The sequence below is a fragment of the Phalacrocorax carbo genome, chromosome 9 (assembly GCF_963921805.1).
Source record: "Phalacrocorax carbo chromosome 9, bPhaCar2.1, whole genome shotgun sequence".
Taxonomy (NCBI): domain Eukaryota; kingdom Metazoa; phylum Chordata; class Aves; order Suliformes; family Phalacrocoracidae; genus Phalacrocorax; species Phalacrocorax carbo.
In genome coordinates this window covers 12,765,713-12,782,538 of record NC_087521.1, presented here as the reverse complement: position 1 = coordinate 12,782,538, position 16,826 = coordinate 12,765,713, and positions in this window count along the sequence as shown.

The window sequence follows — 16,826 nt, the reverse complement described above, 5'->3', positions numbered from 1 at the left end:
AGCCAGGACCGGGACCGGGGGGTGGCCGGCTGGACGAAGGGAGCCCCGCGGGCGGGGCGGGGGGGGCCGCGGCGGGGTTCCCCCCCCCGCGCGGAGTGGTACGGCCGGGCTCGGGAACCCACTGACGCAGATATCCTTATATGGGATACATCCTGTGCGAGGGGGCGTGACTGACGGGAAGCGCTCCAGGCTGCAGCCAAGTGCGGCGGGCGGGACGGGACGGGGCGGGACACGGCGGCCCCTTCCCCCCACCGCCACCCCCCCACGCGTGGCGAGACCCCACCGAGGGCCCTGGCGCACCTACGTTGCCCCGCGGGCGCCGTCCTGCCGCAGGTGACGGGACGGGAGCGGGGGACAGGCGACACCGCGGCTCGGCGGGGCCCCCGCGCAGCCCCACCGCGGAACAAAGTGCTCCAAGGGAGGAGGCGAAGAAGGGCCGGGCCCTGGGGCCCGCAGCGGGCCGGGCGGGTGGGTGCTTTGCACTGCAAGCAAAACTCCGTCCCCCGGCACAGAGCGGCGTCTGCCCACCTCTGGGCAAGGGGATGTGGTGGGTCCTGCGTGTGGGGAGCCTGACCTAACACCCTCCCTGCAGCGAGGAACGCGTTACACTCATGTGGCACCGTTTACTTGTCTTGCACATGCAGAGTAATAGTTGAGAGCAAGGGTAATGGCACAGGGTGCTGGGAAGCCCTGCCAGGGAAGCCTGGGGGGCCACAGCCCCCTGGGAAGGTTAGCAGAGCTTGGGAGCCGCACTCAGGGGTGCCAGGACACCCGCCAAGGGCATGGGCACAGGGCCACTGGGAAACCACCAGCAAGGAGCAAGGGGTGAGGCTCGTCCTTTCCTCCAGTTTGGGTTTTGTTTTGATCCTTGTTGCAGTGAAGCCCGGAGACACCCACCCACGATGGGGATGTCAGGCAGCCCTGGCTCAGGTCAGGCTAAGCTGGGAGCCAGACCGCAGACTCGCCTTGCACGGGAGCCAAGAGATCACAGCTATAGATAGTAACAGGGAAGCTGCAGCAGTGAGCATGTTTACAGCAATAAACAGAGCCTGCAGCGCAGTCTCCAAGCAGGAGCGTCACCCAGCCAGGCTGGGATTCTGCTGGCAGCCTCTCCTGCTGTTTGAGCTCATGGGCTAAATGCAGCGCCTGATGCTGCTGCTGTTGCTGTCACTGTGCGAGCAACCTCCGTTCTTAGAGATCTGGGCCACGGGGGCGGGAGAACTGGGCCAGCTGCTATTTCTGAGCTGCCCGTCAGAGCAGAGGGGATAGCCAAGGACTGCCGCAGCTCACGGCCTGCACCGCTCCCTGGGAGAGGGCCCGCAGGGGCCAGTGCTGCCTCTTGCCAGCTCAGCACCAGCCCATAGGCTACCCCTCTCAAGGCAGGTATCGGCCACCCCAGCTCCCTGTGCTCCCTGTTCTGCCAGGGGCTCCTCACCCTGGCCAGCATTCCCCCCATGCCAGCTCCTGAAGCAGTGGGGCAAGCATGGTCTCTTCAGCAGCCCCAGGCTGCAGGCAAGAAGGTCCCCTCTCAGCATTGCCCCAAGGAGGGACATGCCAGCAAATTAGCAAAGCCACAACCCTGCCAGTAGCCAAGCAGTGGGCCAAACCTCTGTGGCCACGTCCCCATGGTGCCCAGCATGGGCAAGAGACTCCAACACAGTTTCAAGTCCCAGATATTTGCCAGGCACACAGAAAATCCCTGCTTAGCACTGCTGCTGTCTACAAAGTGCCCCAGGGTTGCTCTACCCAAACTGCCCCTCCCCCCCAAAGAAGCATCTGGAAATCAGGGAGGGGGACCTGCTTCACTAAAGCCCAAAATATTTTTGTGGCGCCTAAGCAAACCGCCTGTTGCCATCTCCTCTGGTAACCGAGTGTGCTCCGTTTGTACCAAATGGAAAGTGCACAGATGCTGCAGATTTCTAACACGTGGAGGCAAGGAAACAGAGAAAGCGAAAACACATGACGTGGGTTTGTTGTTTGCTCCAAACGCAGGGTGCACAAGTTTTACCACAGCATGTGTGAGAAAAAAAAAAGGAAGCAAGCAGTACCGCAGGGACAAAACAGAGTCAGAGTGCAAACCCTCCTGCCTGGGCGACGGGGTTGCCCTTGCCAGCATGCCGCCAGAGCCTGATGAAGGTTCCTCACCCCCCTCATCAGCTGGGAGTAGGCAGAGGCATTTGGCCCTTCCAAAATAGTGTGATGTGAGGAACAGACCACAAGTCCATTGAGCACTACGTTATTAAACCTGTACAGCCAGGGTCAGCAGGGCTTTGCTGGGCTCCGGCGGTGCTCAGCTGGGCCTCAGCTGTAGCAGTGGACCACTGTAGGGACCGGGACTCTCCCCAGCCCAAGGGTAGAGATCCCCCATCCCAGCATGATCCTTCTTCCCTGCTCCAGACAAGCCCATGAAATGTCTGGGCCCTGTGCTGGTGAGAAGGAGGTGGCTGCTGACCACCACCACCAGCAGAGAGATGGCTCTTCCCAGATGCCTGCCCAGACAGAAGAGGCCGTGGCCACTGCACTGCTCAGGCTTCTCAACTGTGCTGGCAGGGCAGAAGTAGAGCACCCATCCAACAAGCATCTTGTCCTGGGTACCAGTGGGACCCCTCCACCTGCCTGGCCCCCACTTTGCTTCCTGCTAAGCAAGGAGGTTGAAAGCTTGCAGCTCTCCAGGCTTACAAGGGAGCAGTGAGCTCCCTGGCCCCACAGTGCAGCATGGGAACTTGGCCTTGCTTTCACACCCCTCCTTCAGCTGAGCTTGCGACTGAGCCTGGGCTTGGAAAACCACAGCAGAGAAGCACCCAAGGTGTGTGGGCCGGTGCAACCCACACAGCCAAAACCTGCTTCGGGGCAGGAGATGGCTGTGCCTAAATTTGGCTGCTCACCAGGGGAAAGTTCATGCCGGCAGCATGGCCCTTTGGCAGCCATGTGACAGCCCCAACCCACCCTCTGTCAGCAGTACCAACCACAGTGTGGTTCCACGTTCCTTCTCTGGGCACACACTCTGACAGATGTCTGCCTTCAGCTAACCAGGGGCTGTTGGGGTGGGTAGGAAGGAGAGCTGGGGGCCAGGGTCCAGCAGCAGGGCTGGCACGCAGGGGACACTGCTGTGGGCACCAAAAAATATAGTCCCTCACTGTAAAATACCTCTCTGCACTGAGAAGCCATCACTGCCAGGCCAAGTGCCCTGCCCATACCATCAGAGGATCCATGCAACAGCCTGAACACCTGTTGCAGTACAGACTTCATGTGCAGGCTCCAGGGGCATTAGTGCAATTCCCCCTGCACACCCACTGTTCCTGTGTCCCTTGCCACATGCACTCCCAGAATGGCACAAGGGACACGTTCTATCTGCCTGGCCACAGGGATGCTTACGGAGCTGGGCAGGGCAGGGGCTGCAAGGCTCAGGAGCAAACAGGATGGAAAAGCAGAGAAGGGGGCTGATAAACCAGTAGAGGGGGCCTGCCCTGTCTTGTGATGTGGCTGGGGAGTAGAGGGTGGAGGATGGGCCCTTAGCGCATTATCTAGGGGGCCTGAGCTCCCCCCAAGACAGTGCAGTTACTGCCCTCCCGCCTAGCCTGGGAGCCTCCAGGAGGGCAGGGTTCCCACCTCTACTGGTCTTTACAATGCAGCGCATACCCAAAGCAAAGTATAAATAGTAATTAATAATCACAGCAGCTGGGTGTGTGACAGGGACATCCTAAAGTATAAACACTGTGAGCAGAGACATCCCGGCACCTCGTGGTCATGTAGCCGCATGCCATGGGCCACCAATTACTGCAGATGACGTCATTGAGCCCTCCCACCCATTCTCACTATTCACCTTCCTGCTTTCACCTGCACAGTCATGGACACTAGCTCGCCAAGCACAGCTGGACTTTGCTCCACACACGGACAAAAGCATGTGCTGCTCGCAGCCTGCAGGTCCGAAAGGCAGCTTCACCCATTGCAGTGCTTCCTCCGCACCCCATTGCCCTGGGGCCGGGCTGGCAGCTGTCGCCCCATGAGTGATGGTTCATAACCCAGAGCAATCCAAGTGCAAAGTTCTCCAGCCACAGCTCCTGCTGCTGCCACCAGCGCCATCCCTTCATGTGCTGTGGCAGCACAACAGAGCCAGAACACCGCAGCCAAGCTCCAGCACCATAGGCCCATCCCAGGGCGTTGTGTGTGCTCACAGTTATAATCCCAGGGAACCGACCAGCTGGGAGGAGAGGAGAGGAAAACACCTGAAACAAAATGACCCACACATATGTGGAACAGCTTGATATTTAGAAGTGAAATCCCAGAAATGAAAGGCAATAAGCTCATGCTCAGTGAGAGGCAGCACATTCAAACCCAGTGACAGACAGGCTGATGCAGGTCTTTTCTGCTAATCATACAAGATCCAAACAAGGCAAGCACAGCTGTGCTTTCCTCGCTTGAACTCCACAAGGAGCCTGCAATAAACCCCACACAGTCGAGAGAAAGCTGGGCTTCTCACTGCATCCAAGAGCTTTCAGGAGGTAGTGGCTGGATGGTCCCATCACATAAGCTGCCTCTTCCCCCGTGGGGCTGGGCAGCCACAGCAATGCTTATGCCATGGGCTGGGGTCTAGGTAAAGGGTCTGGGGTCTGGGTAAAGGGGTCCTGCTCCCCCATCAGTGTGGTGGCTCTTGAAGAAAATGGGCCAAGGGTAGCAAAAGAGGAAGTGCTGAGATGAAGGAGAAAAAAGCCACTGTGCTTAACTAAGGAGATTTTGTTGCGGGGTGGAGAACAAAGCAGCTGAAGTGAAGGGAAGGGACAGGATGTTGAAGATTGTTTGGCTCCTGACAGAAAGAAACCCTCTAATTGTTGTGACTGGGGAGTGTTCTGGGGAAAGGCTCAAGGGGACTCAAGACAAACAAAGGATTACAAAGCTGAAGATAGCTTGGGAGGAGACAGCCCAAGGCTTTGCCACTGTCTGGAGAAACAGCCTTGCTTCCCTGGAGGTAGTCCCCAGATCACCTTCCTCCTGTACAGTCGGTGTCAGAGACCAGCACACCAGGCGGGCTGCCCCAGAGGACAGCCATTAAGACAAGCAAGGCCTCTTTTTTTGAGTCCTCAGCTGTCATAGTGATGGTGCTGTTGCAGGGACTCAGATACTCAGCTGGCCTTGGCCCAGGAGAGTCACATTCAGTTGCTGCTGCTGAAACGAAACTGTGAGATTTGAAAGCATGGTGTTTGCTCCAAGCTCTGGCCAAGCTGTACCTCGGGGCTGGACAGTCAGGCTGCACACAAGGCAGAGCCAAAGGAAGTCATCGGCTCTGTGGAAAGACACTGCCATTGCAGGAATAGAGACCCCAGTAACACACTGAGAGAATAAATGATGAGGCATGCCTACTTGGAGAGTTGACCTTTTCAGCCCTAGGAACAAACATTGGGAATACCCCAGGAAACTGAGGTTCCTTAGATGGTATTTAAGAAATGTAATAAATATGAAATTCAGTATTATTAAATGGTCTGGGGTTAACAGTGCCATGAATATACATACATGTAAACAGCATGGAGTGCTGCCAGCCTGGCCCTGAGGCTTTGATCCTCCCCAAGGATCCAGATCTGCCAAGCAGTTTGGTTTGGCTGGGGGGAACTGCTGGGAGGTGGAAACATCTTTTGTGTTAACTCATCCCTAACTATCTGTGCAACTGCAACAAGAGCTAAGCACATGCTTGCACAGAGAGACCTGGGAGGAATATGAGATTTGCCGATCATCTGGGGTGCTCTGCTCTATCTCTGCATGGTGAACAGGCTCTGGAGGAGAGTCTCAGTCACTCACTGCTACCAGCCCGCAGCTAGGTCTACGTCGAGGAAAGCACTTGCCATTATTCAGGCCCATACCACCTTCTACCTGAAGAGGTTGGCCATTTCCTTCCCCATCAAGGTCAGAAAACATGTAGACAGTAAACAGCCCTGGAAACTCAAGTGCCTGCCTGGACAGAAGAGGTACGGTGATCCGCTTTGGGACCGAGTCTGACTGGCAATTGCACACAGGGGTCTGTCCTTTTCCACATTCTCCTCCTGGGAGCCCAGCTGCCAGGGGCTCAAACAGAAAGCCAGTGGGGACAGGTTAACTTGTTTTCTCCCTGCTGGCTTTAGGATGTCAAGGGAGCTCAGCGAGCTGTGAAACTGGCACCTCTCTCCTGTTTGAGACACCGCTCGGCTGTGCCGGCCTCGCCGGGCACGGAGTGTGCCAGCGCGGGTGTGGGCAGGCACCGGCACGGAGAAAAGGCTGGCACAAAGCCCCAGCCAGCCGGCCCTGTGACCAGGGGTTCCCTCCGCCCTTCCCCTGCCCCTCCCGGGGCTGGGGCCAGCCCGCACAGCGCGGCCCGGGCCTGTGAGGCAGTGGAGGTTGGATGCTCGGCCCGCCGCAGCGCTGCCCACGCTCTCCGGCTCTACCCGCCCCCTCCCGCCCGGCGCAGGGCTCGGGCCCCCCGGCCCACCCGCACTGCCCACTGGAGTGCCGGGGTGCTGGCCAAAGCCCACACCCCGGCCGGGCCTCCGCCACCCCCAGCCTCGGCCGCCTGCCCCGCTCCCCTCAGCCCCGGGGCGGCGGGGAGCGGGAGGGGCCTGCGCCGCCCGGGGCCCCGCCCCCCGCCCCTCGCAGCCAATCCCGGCGCTGTTGCTGGGGCCGGGCCGACCGCCTGACGTTGCCAGGGAGACGGCGGAACGTTGAAAACACACAAACCTGTTGACGTCGGTGCGTGGTTTCCGTAGAAACGGACCGGCAACGTCATCGCCCTCCCCCTCCCTCCTCTCCCCGCCGGAGCTCGCGGGCGACGCAGGCGGCGGCGTCAGCCGCGGCGAGAGGGGTGGAGCCCCGTCGCCATGGCAGCGGCGGAGGGTGGGGCTCGGTCGCCATGGCAGCGGGAGCGGCTGTTGTTTGTTTGGGAGGCGGCGGCGGACGGGAGCCGGCCCGGGCTCTGGCCGCGGTCCCCTCGGGCGTCCTGCCCACGCAGCCGCCGGCGCCCGGCCCGGCCCGGCCCTCTGCCGCTGCCCCTGCTGCCCGCCCGGCCCGGGAGGAGCCCCTCAGCCCCGGGAGGTGCCCGGCCGCGTGGGAGCCCCCACGGGCAGCCTGGGGAGTGGGCTACCAGACGTCCCTTCCGCCAGCAGTCCCAGCTGAAGCAGCGCCCCTTGGACGGCGGGTGGCTGCTGGGCACCCCTGCCCGGTGCTCCAGGAGGGCGGGGGTTTAGGAACCTGGGGAGGGAAATGGGTCCAGGGTTAAAATTAATCCTGCTAAAAAGGAGCATTTATTTTTAACCGGGATTGGCTGTGCAGCCTGCTGCACGGGGGAGCCTGAGCAGCAGTGGTAGGCGCCCGGCTGAAGGAAGAGCCCAGGGCTGGGAGGGGTGGATGGGACAAACAGATGGAGGGATGGACAAACAGATGGCTGGCTGCAGAAGGCCACGCTGCCAGTACTGGTCTGAGAGGAGCAGGTATGAGCTCTTTCCCCAATACAGGCACAGGCTGAGCACCCACAGCATGCATGCTGGGGGTGTACCGTGCTCATCACCCAGGGTGCCGAGTGGGATGCGTGCGTGAAGTGGACAGCCAGGAAAAGCTCAGAAATGTGGCCTTAAAACAAAAAGAAAGAATCCAAAAAGTGAACCACAGATGTTGCAGTGTTTTCTGGTCCATGTCTTGAAGAGTGGTCGGGTCCGTCCCCTCCCAGTGGCATCCTCTGCAAAGCCTGCTCTGCCAAAACCGCCTGGCAGACTTTGCCCAGTGCCGGTGCATGGTGTTGCTCCCATGACTGGTAGCGGCGGCGCCTGGCAGAGGCAGGACAGACCAAACACTCCTCCCTGCACGGGGGCTGCATGGGCTGTTCCAGAAAGCCCTGATCCTGGCACCCTGCCTCCTCCCCTGCTGCCAGCCATTGGGTGTGCTTCGGGTGTCTTACCCTCTGACATCAGCTTCCTCCCCTACAACATGCAGCGGCCAAGGCCCTCCTAGGTGAAACACCCGGCGAGGAGAGCCAGCTGGCAGGGGGACCCACCCACCAGCATTTCTCACACACACACACCAGGGCCAGGTGGGTGGGTCACACTAGCTGGGGGGCTTCCCTGAAACCCCAAACACTGTCTTTGCATTAGGGGTTGCACAAGCACTGCTGGCAGACAGAAGAGGAGGGAACCTCGGGGCCGCCCCAGCCTCTGCCGCCGTGTCGGGTGCCTGCGGGGTGGGAACTCCCGGTGTCTCTTCCCACCGCAGCCATCTGCTGAGGCCAGCAAACTGGAAACCAGCTGCTTGCCCAACCCTCGCCAGCAGCCAGGCTGTTGTCATTGCAGTTTGCTTTACATCAGCTCTGTTTGGTTTGGCAGGCCAAGGGCAGCAGGTTCAATCCGGGTGATTTTATGAGGGCTGGTTCCTGTCCCACACCCCTCGTCAGTGAACAGAGTGTACGTTGAGGATACCCTCGCCCTGCAGCCCTGCGGCAGGAAAGGTGTGGCTGAAATTAGTGTTTGCTTCTCAAGGGCAAGCCTGAAGTGCCAGTGTTTGGGAACGTAATCACTGGGCATGAGAAAATGGCTTCTGCGTGGTCACGGCAGCTCCCTGCATGCTGTGGGTGCCCGGTCACCTGCATGCGGGGACCGCTGGCTGCGTGGGAAAGTGTGGGTAGGTGGCGAAAGGCAGGGATCATGCTTGGGGTCTGACCGGCTGCAATGCAGAGCTTGTCCAAAGTCACCTGCCAGAGTGACAGTGGCCAGCAGGAGGGATGACCCACCGGGACAGGTATGGTCCCACAGCCCTTGCCCCAGGCAGTGCCTGCTACTGATGCCTGGCACATGGGGCGCATCCCATTTCCATCTGAGCTGCATTTCACCCAGGCAACTGTGTGGTAAGGGAGGGTGGTTTCTCTTCCATGTTTCACACTGAAGTGAGAATGGAAAAATGCCACTAGTTACTCCCGCTGCTCCCCTTTTCCCAGGACAGGCTGTCTCTGGCCCCATCCCATCCCAGGGCACAGGCAATGTGGCTGCTGGCATGGGTGCTCACAGGTCCAGAGCTGCAGGCAGCCACAGCATCTGGAGGACAATTAGACCAGTGTTGTCCTCCTCATTAGCTCCTGCCTCAGCTCAGTCAACCAGGCAGTGCTGGTACCCCATCCTGTTGGTCAGTGACCCCACCAGGGCTAGGGTGCCCCCACTGTTTGTCGCAGGACCTCACCCATGGGGAAGGAGCAGCAGGGCAGAGGACAGAGTTCAACACACAGCAGCAGTTCAATTAATCTCCAACCAGCCCTGCCCCGGCTGCTCCTTTCCAAACCCGCCCTGCCCCAGGGCATGCCAGCCCAGCTGAGTGCTGACATGGAGTGAGAGCAAGTGGCTGGAGATTTGGGGGGGGGGGGGGGGCAGCAGGCAGCCACGCAGCCCTGTGTCACACCTGGTCCCTTCCTGCCTGAGCCACAAGCCACATATTTCTTTCCCTTGGGCTGGCCATAGGGGCATGTAGAGCATGGCAAGACAGTTCAGAGACCTGAGCTGGCTGGAAACAGAGCACTCTATTTTGTCAGGTTGGAGGTCAGCTCAGGCCTCTTGCCGCTCAGGCTTGCAATGGGCTGAGCTGCTGCCAGGGTCTCCTCCCCACTGGGGGACCCCATTCCTGCCCCTTGCTGGGTCCAGCTCTCGGCCATGGGGTGAGGAGCCACCTTCTTGTGCTAGCCCAGCAGAAAACCCTTTGCTGTCTTTTGTCAATCAGTCGTTCACCAGTTTAGCAAAGTGAAAGGGAGCAAACTCAGGAGTCAGCAACTGGTGCAAGGAAAGGGCTGGGTCCCAAGCCAGGAGGAGTGGGAAAAGACAGCCTACGGCAGCTCGGCTCGGACTGCTGCGGAGCTGCAACCTGGGCGGCCAGGTACTTGGCTGTGTGGGCATGACGCAGGGTGCGGTGCCGGCAGCTGCCCAACTCCCTCTAAATCAGCTGATCTAAATCTGGGAGGAAGAGCCGGCACCTCCCGAGCCGAGCTGTGGTGCATGGCGCTGCTCTGGAGCCTTGAGGTGAATTGTGCTGGCAGGCAGCTAACCCCTGGAAAACGGAATATGATGGTTTTTCTGCCAGATCAACTCCTGGATCAGGTTTGTGAAGCAGCTGTATATAGCGTGGCTCTGGCACAACAGAGAGGATGCAAGTTAGTGCTGAGGAGTTGCGATTGCCTAGATGGGTTTGAACATCCCTGGCATCAAGAAAGTGTAGTCATGGCCACACAGATGACCCCAAGCTAGTAAGACTCCAGTTATCTGCAGATCCTTTGTGAGTCCAAGTCTCTACGGAATCGCCTCTTTAGGACAAACTTCAATGAGCGCTAGATCTGAGCTCTAGCAGGAGGGCTTGTGGGGGTTCATCTGCCCTTTTGCAAAATATTTGAATGCCTTCACACACCCCATGTGGAAATGAGGTGTGGTTGGTTGGCTGTTCTCCCATTCTAGTCTATCCGGGGTCCATAATATTTTCACTCCCTGAAGCATTTTAGTTTCTTTGTGCATTTCTTTGTTGCACTGGTGCCAGTTCTGTCAGTTTTACTGGCCTCTGCCCCCTGGGCAGCATTCACAGTCAGGCGCATCCACAGCAGCATTGCAGGGGTCTGCATAGTAGCACCACTCCTCTTGCTTCACCCTGGGGGTGCACTGCCTGGCCAGCACTACAGGGGCTTACAGAGCTGCTGTGCATGCCTCCACGCAAATCCTCTCTCTCCACACAAGCCAAATCCGTCCACATAATTTTCAGGATGCTTCCCTGTATCCCAGGCTGGGCTGCACTCATTCTCTCGGTGCTGAGACTGTTCTCTCCCTCCCCAGCAACCAGGATCACTCTGGAGCGAGCTGCTTGCTGTGATTGTGGTTGTTGTGAAACAGCTTAACTTCCTATGGGAGCGGCAGCCCTTGCCTGGCAGCCTGTGGCTGGCGCTCACAACGCCTCCAGCACTCACAGCTTCCTTCTCCCTGACGTGCGCACATGCACGCTCCTGCATGCACACCCGGCCCTCCTCTGGCATGCCTTCTGTGCCCGCTGGTTTCCCAGGGGCCAGGACCTGCCCTGGGGAGCATGCCAGCCAAGGGGCCACAGTGGCGTGTCAGGGTGCCTCAGCTCCCAGCACCAATGGGTGATGCATGAGGATGGTGGATACAGGTCCTGCTGGGAGGTCCCCAAGGAAGCAGCTCTATCACCCCAGCCAGCAGGTCCTTGGGTGGGTGGGTGGTGATTATATGTGGACCACAGCCTCATTGCCCTGTGGGTTATCCTGCACCCAGCAGTGCCTTCTCAGGAGCAGCTGGGTGGCAGGCATGGGCTTTCAGGCAGGCACACGGCCGGGGGGGACATCGGATGCCGTGGCTGTCTCTGGAGGCTCGGCAGAGTTCCCAGGAGGTGACTCTTTTAGGAAGTGGGTGCATCCTGCCAGTGCCGCTGTGGGAGGTGGCCCAGCAGGAACTGCGCGGGAGTGAGGAGAGACACGGAGCAGGCTGGGCCCTGGCCTGACCCCCCGGTCACTAGGGAGAAGGCGGCTTTGACATGAGTCAGCAACAGAGCTGGGTGCAGAGGAAGCAGGGCCTGGAGAGCAGAGGAGCAGGGAGGTGCCAGTCGGCATTGAGACACGTCCAAATTACTTTAGCTTCCAAATCCATGTTGCACTCTTAAATTTGCCTGCTTGTATGAGAAACAAAACCAAGAGGCATTCCCCAAAACTCCCTCCAGGCAGTGGGCTCCAGCACCTAACTCAGTTTTTGACAGAACTTGCCTATGCCAGACAGAGGAGGAGGGAGTCCTGGTCACACCACCTCCTGCCAGAAATTCCTAAACTGGTAAGCCCAAGGCTTGCTGCCCTGCCTCGCCAGCCTGGGATCAGGCACTGGAGCATTGCTGATGAAGCCACCACCCAGGAGGGCCAGGCGCAGAGGAGCCGCAGCCTGCACAGGCAAGGAGCCCTGCGTAATGTCTCCATTCCCCGCAGTTGGGAAATAGCTATTGCGTGGAGGCCAGGCGCTGCGGTCGGTTAGCACGGGACAGGATCACCACCAGCCACTTATCACGTCGTGCCTTACGTGCAGGAGGTCAGCCCAGGGAGCAGCCCCTGGGATCTCACAGGAGCTCGGCCACAGTGTCAGACCACAGTACGCCAAGGTGCCAGGAAGGGCAGGGACCCCTCACATCCCCTCCGCCCCATGGGATCCTCCGGCACACTGCCTGGCTCCCAGCAATGGGTGCTGGGCTGGCTCTGCAGGCTCCTCCATAGTCCCTCTGGCCTCCTGTGCACCCGCAGAGTTCCCGTGGGTAGAGCAGCCTCCTGCTGCTTCTGCTGCTGCTGCTGCTGCTGCTGCTCCTGCTGTGGCTGCTGCTGCTGCCACCTAACGGAGCTGCTCCTCCGGCCCAGGTGAGATGAAAGCAGCAGTGCTCTGCACCAGCAGACCAAAGCTTGCACACCCTGAGCAGCCTGCTGCCTGGCTGTGCCTGTGCCCATGCTCGCAGGGGACATGTGTGACATGCAGGTGCTGGAACAGGTGAAACCCTCAAGGGCTTCTCATACCACGCGGCAGGGAGGAGAGCCAGTCTGCCCCTATAGATGGTTGCCCTTGAATCTTGCTGACCTGCTCTCTCTCTCCATATGCATGGACATACGGCACACCTGGCCCACGCAGCCGCTGCATGTGTGGAGGTCTAAGCTGCTGGGAGCAAGCATCCAAGCCACTGGTTTGTGGCAGCTGAGACAGGGAAAGCAAAGCAGCTCCCAAGTGATGCAGGTCATGGCAGGATGCTTTATATAACCCACAGCCACAGAGAACACCAAAATAGCTGCCTCCCTGCTGCTCAGTTCGTCTCTTCCATCAAACACGGATAAAATTAGAGCAGGCGGTGACGTGCACCTACGTCTGCGCAGGGACTCCAGGGAGACAGAGTGAGCCGGCTCAGGGCTCTGCCATTAGCGGCACAGCCCGCCAGAGCTTTCAAGTAAAATCCGTCAGCGAGGCTGGTGTGCGGCCACAGGGATAGATGTGTGGAAGAGGAGGAGGTGGCGGGGTGGGCACAGCTATGAAGGTGCTCGGGGACTGCTCCACGCCTCGTTGCTGCCTTTTGGGAATACGGGCTGACTGCTCACACGCAAGCTGGGCTTCGCTGCCGTGCTGACTGTCACCTTCCCGGTGCAGACACCACGGGGGTAAGAGCAGGGCTGCTGCAAAGGGTGAGCTCTGGACTCACGTGTCTGAGAGGTCTGAGCCCCTGAGCAGGGGAGTGCAGGAGCAGGAATACTTCTGCCAGAGTTTCCGAGCAAACATGCCTCTGTGGGCTGGGACCCAGAGCTGCGGCTCTCCCGTGGGAGGTGGCCGAGAGCTGGCCAGCCCCACTCCATCTTTGCTGATTTCGCAACCTGGTGGAGCCCCAGGCTATGTAGTACGGCAGGGTGGTGAAAAGCTGATTCAGAAAACACTGCGTGGAGAATCAAACCCTTTTAAGGAAAAAATGAACAGGAAAAAAAAGCCAGGACAAAAGCCTAGGCTAGAAGCTGGAAAACAGTCACCTACATCCCTGTATAGACACCCCGATACCGTCTGAGCCTTTCACTGATGACATGAGAAGCTGCAATTGCTCAAAGCCTCTGAACACCAGGTAAAAAAAACATAGTGTCTTTGTCCAAAGCACACGCAGATGGAAGTGTCTAACTTCAGCTCTTTCTTTTGGACACATTGGCTTTGATTTTTATTGTCTTGTTTACCGGTCTGAACAGAGGAGAGTGAGCCAGGAATGCAGTTTTCTGCTATGCTTGACATTGCTCCAGTCTGTGACCTTGGGCACACCGTTCCCCGATGTCTGTGTGTCTGCGTGGGTGCTTTGGTGTCCCATTCTCTTCTCTGGGGCTAACGTTCTCCATCCTCATTCAGCTGACAGGATAAGGATTTGGGAAGGTGAGCAAGTTAATATTTGTCAAGCACTGAAGATGACAAGAGCCCTGGAGAAAATCGCTATGTTAATCTTTATTTATGGAAAAGCAACCAAAAAAAAAAGGGAAAAAAAAAGGACAAAAGATTTTAAATTGCTTTCCTGGTCTGAGAGACATGTGCCCACTTATGAAGGTAATTTACGTCTCATTCCCTGGAGCTCTGCCACCTTCCCCCTCCACCTCTGTCACACAACAGTGCTGGATACCTCTGCTCTTGGAGAGGCGGCTCAGATCCCAGCCAGCTCCTGGAGGGAGGAATCGCAGATGTATGTAGCAGCATGGCAAGAGGCGAGCTAGGCAGCCACAGCAGTAGCCCCTCACACTGGGCTTGAAAAAACCCCAAAACCACACAGAGCAAATGAAATCTGTTCATCTCCCCCACAAGATCCTGGAGTTGAATGGCTCAACAGGGGGGAAGTGGCCAGATGAGAGGAGGGATACCTGTGTCATGCCACGGGGTCTCTCCTGCCTCAGTCCTGCCCTTAGCCTGCAGAGGCACCCTGGAAGTTGCTCGCATTTCCTTGGGGACATTGTTTGCTGAGTATCTGTAGATGTCTGTTATCTTATCTCACAGATTTCTGCCCTGCAATCCAAATATCAACCACGTGGTGCAGAACAACCGGCGTGTCCCTGCGTCCTTTGTTATCTTCTTCTCCTTTGGCCCACAACAAGGCCAAGAGACATGTGCGCACACACAGCACACTGGAGCACCTGAAATGGCACAGGCTGGTTTTGCATATTCAGTGAGGCAGTTCAGAAAGGGTGGGAATCAAAGGGCTTCATGTGACTGTACAGCAAAATCCAGCTTCTATGGGTTAGTACCAAAGACTGTGTGACTCCTCCTGGCTACAAACAGCTGGATCTGCATCCCCACAATCCATAGCAGCTTCATGTCCTGCGATGCTGCTCTGAGCAGGCTCCTGCCCAGTGCTGCCCACACCACTGACTCCACGTGCAGGCAGAGCTCTCTGTGCTGCCTGCCAGCTGAGCAGGGGACATTCATCCCATGGTTCCCCAGGTTACCAGCTTCCTTCATTTCACTGAAATTGCTAGTTTATTAGTAGCAGCAAACCCCTGAGAAAGCAGAGAGGACAGAGGTGGAAGGGACCAGCAGGGATTGGACAGGCCAGAAGGGCCCAAAGAACATGTCCTTTCCCCACAAGCCACAAATCACCCCTGCTCAGACCATGCCAGCTGTTGCTGAAGATTTATGACACCAAAAGTAGGTGAGGCAGCCATGGGCCAGCTGCAGGAAAAGCACAGAGAGGGTCACACAGCTCAACAGCACAGAATATGGGAAGCCTTTGGTGCTGCCACTGCACTCACACCTCACTCGTGCCCTCTCCTGCACACCGACCCTTGAGGGGTGGAGAAGTAACACATGAACAGTGAATATCAGGTGTATTTGTTGCAGGCAAAGGCAGGAGAGCAATATGAAACAGTCTGGGATTCCCCTAGGGCTGTTGGAGGACCGGTTTTTACTAGCGGGATCTCTGCTGGGATGAGATGAATGGGGAGCAGGACTAATTTGCAATCCCTCCTACGTCACTTGACAGAAGATTTAATGACTGGGATTTCCCTCCGGTTATCCTGAGGGAATTGGAGCTCACTTTTCAAGCTCTTGCCTGGTGTCAGGCAAGGAGCCATTCTCAGGCTGTTTGTGTCTCTTTAGAAGATGTCAGGAATACAAAATATTTCCCATGAGCAGTAGCAAGAAGCAGCCTGGCACAACTGTGGTCTGAAAGGGATACTTACAACAGGAGCATCTTTTTCCTCAAACCCTCAGCACATTGCTCTTTCATAACTGTTCTGTAGCCCAAAATAACCTGTCCTGGCAGCTGGTGCTACTTGCATAAAGAGGAAGCTGAGGCCCTCAATGAGGTCAAAGGGAAGAGCACCCTGTCTAGACTAACATCCCTGGGGATTTCAGCCCCAGTCTCCTGGAAACCCCCCTGGTCCAGAATTGCCCTGATGAGTCAGAGCCACTTGCACAAAGCCAGCACCGAGACAAAGTCCAGAGCTATCCCATAACTGCGGCACCTCTCCTATGACCTGCTCTTCTTGGGAAGGCTTCTGCAGGGCAAAGGAAATTTCTACACTGCTCTTACCACTTGATCCTTGTCAGCTCTTTCTAGCCACGCTGCAGGATGGATGGGAACCTGAGATTACACATCCTATCCATCTTAGTTGCCTGGTTTTCCCTTCCCTCCAGCTAGAAGGCCTTTCTTGTGCTGCTCACTAAAAGGCCTCCCTGCTAACATTCTGCATACCAGATGTTGCATGCAATGGTCAGCCATATCTTTGATACTCGCTAATCCTGGAGCACTGATGGGGCTCGCAAGAGCCACCGGTCTTTGGTACAGTGCTTAGGAGTGACTTCTTGCCTGTGGCCAGCAGTGAGAAAACCCGTATCCCTGTAATACCTCTTCCCTGGGTTTTAGGGTGCCTCCAGCATCCCCACTCAGCTTGGCAGCTCAGCTTGCCCTTGCAGAAGGAACTCTGCAATGCAGAAGTGGCCACAGAGGCTGTGGTTTGGGTGAGCCATCCTGCCCCACAGAAGTCTTGCTGTAGAGCAGTTATTAATATTCCTGTTGCCCACGTGCAATGCTGACTAGCTTCCAGGGATAAGTGCTCTCCTCATGTGCCTGTGGAGAGAGGGGACTTCCCAGGCCTAGTTCAATGCTTCCTATTCCTGCTTTCTTACACACCAATCCCTGCCGAGGCTATGAATATGTCCTGCTGAATCAGTGTTCATCCAGCCAACTTCCCCCTTTCACAAGGGGAAATATTTATAATCTAACACTCAAGCCACCACACAGTGCAGCTGGTGGAAGACATCCAATAAACATCCCATCTCACTGCTGCCTTTGCTGCCAAACCTCCTCCC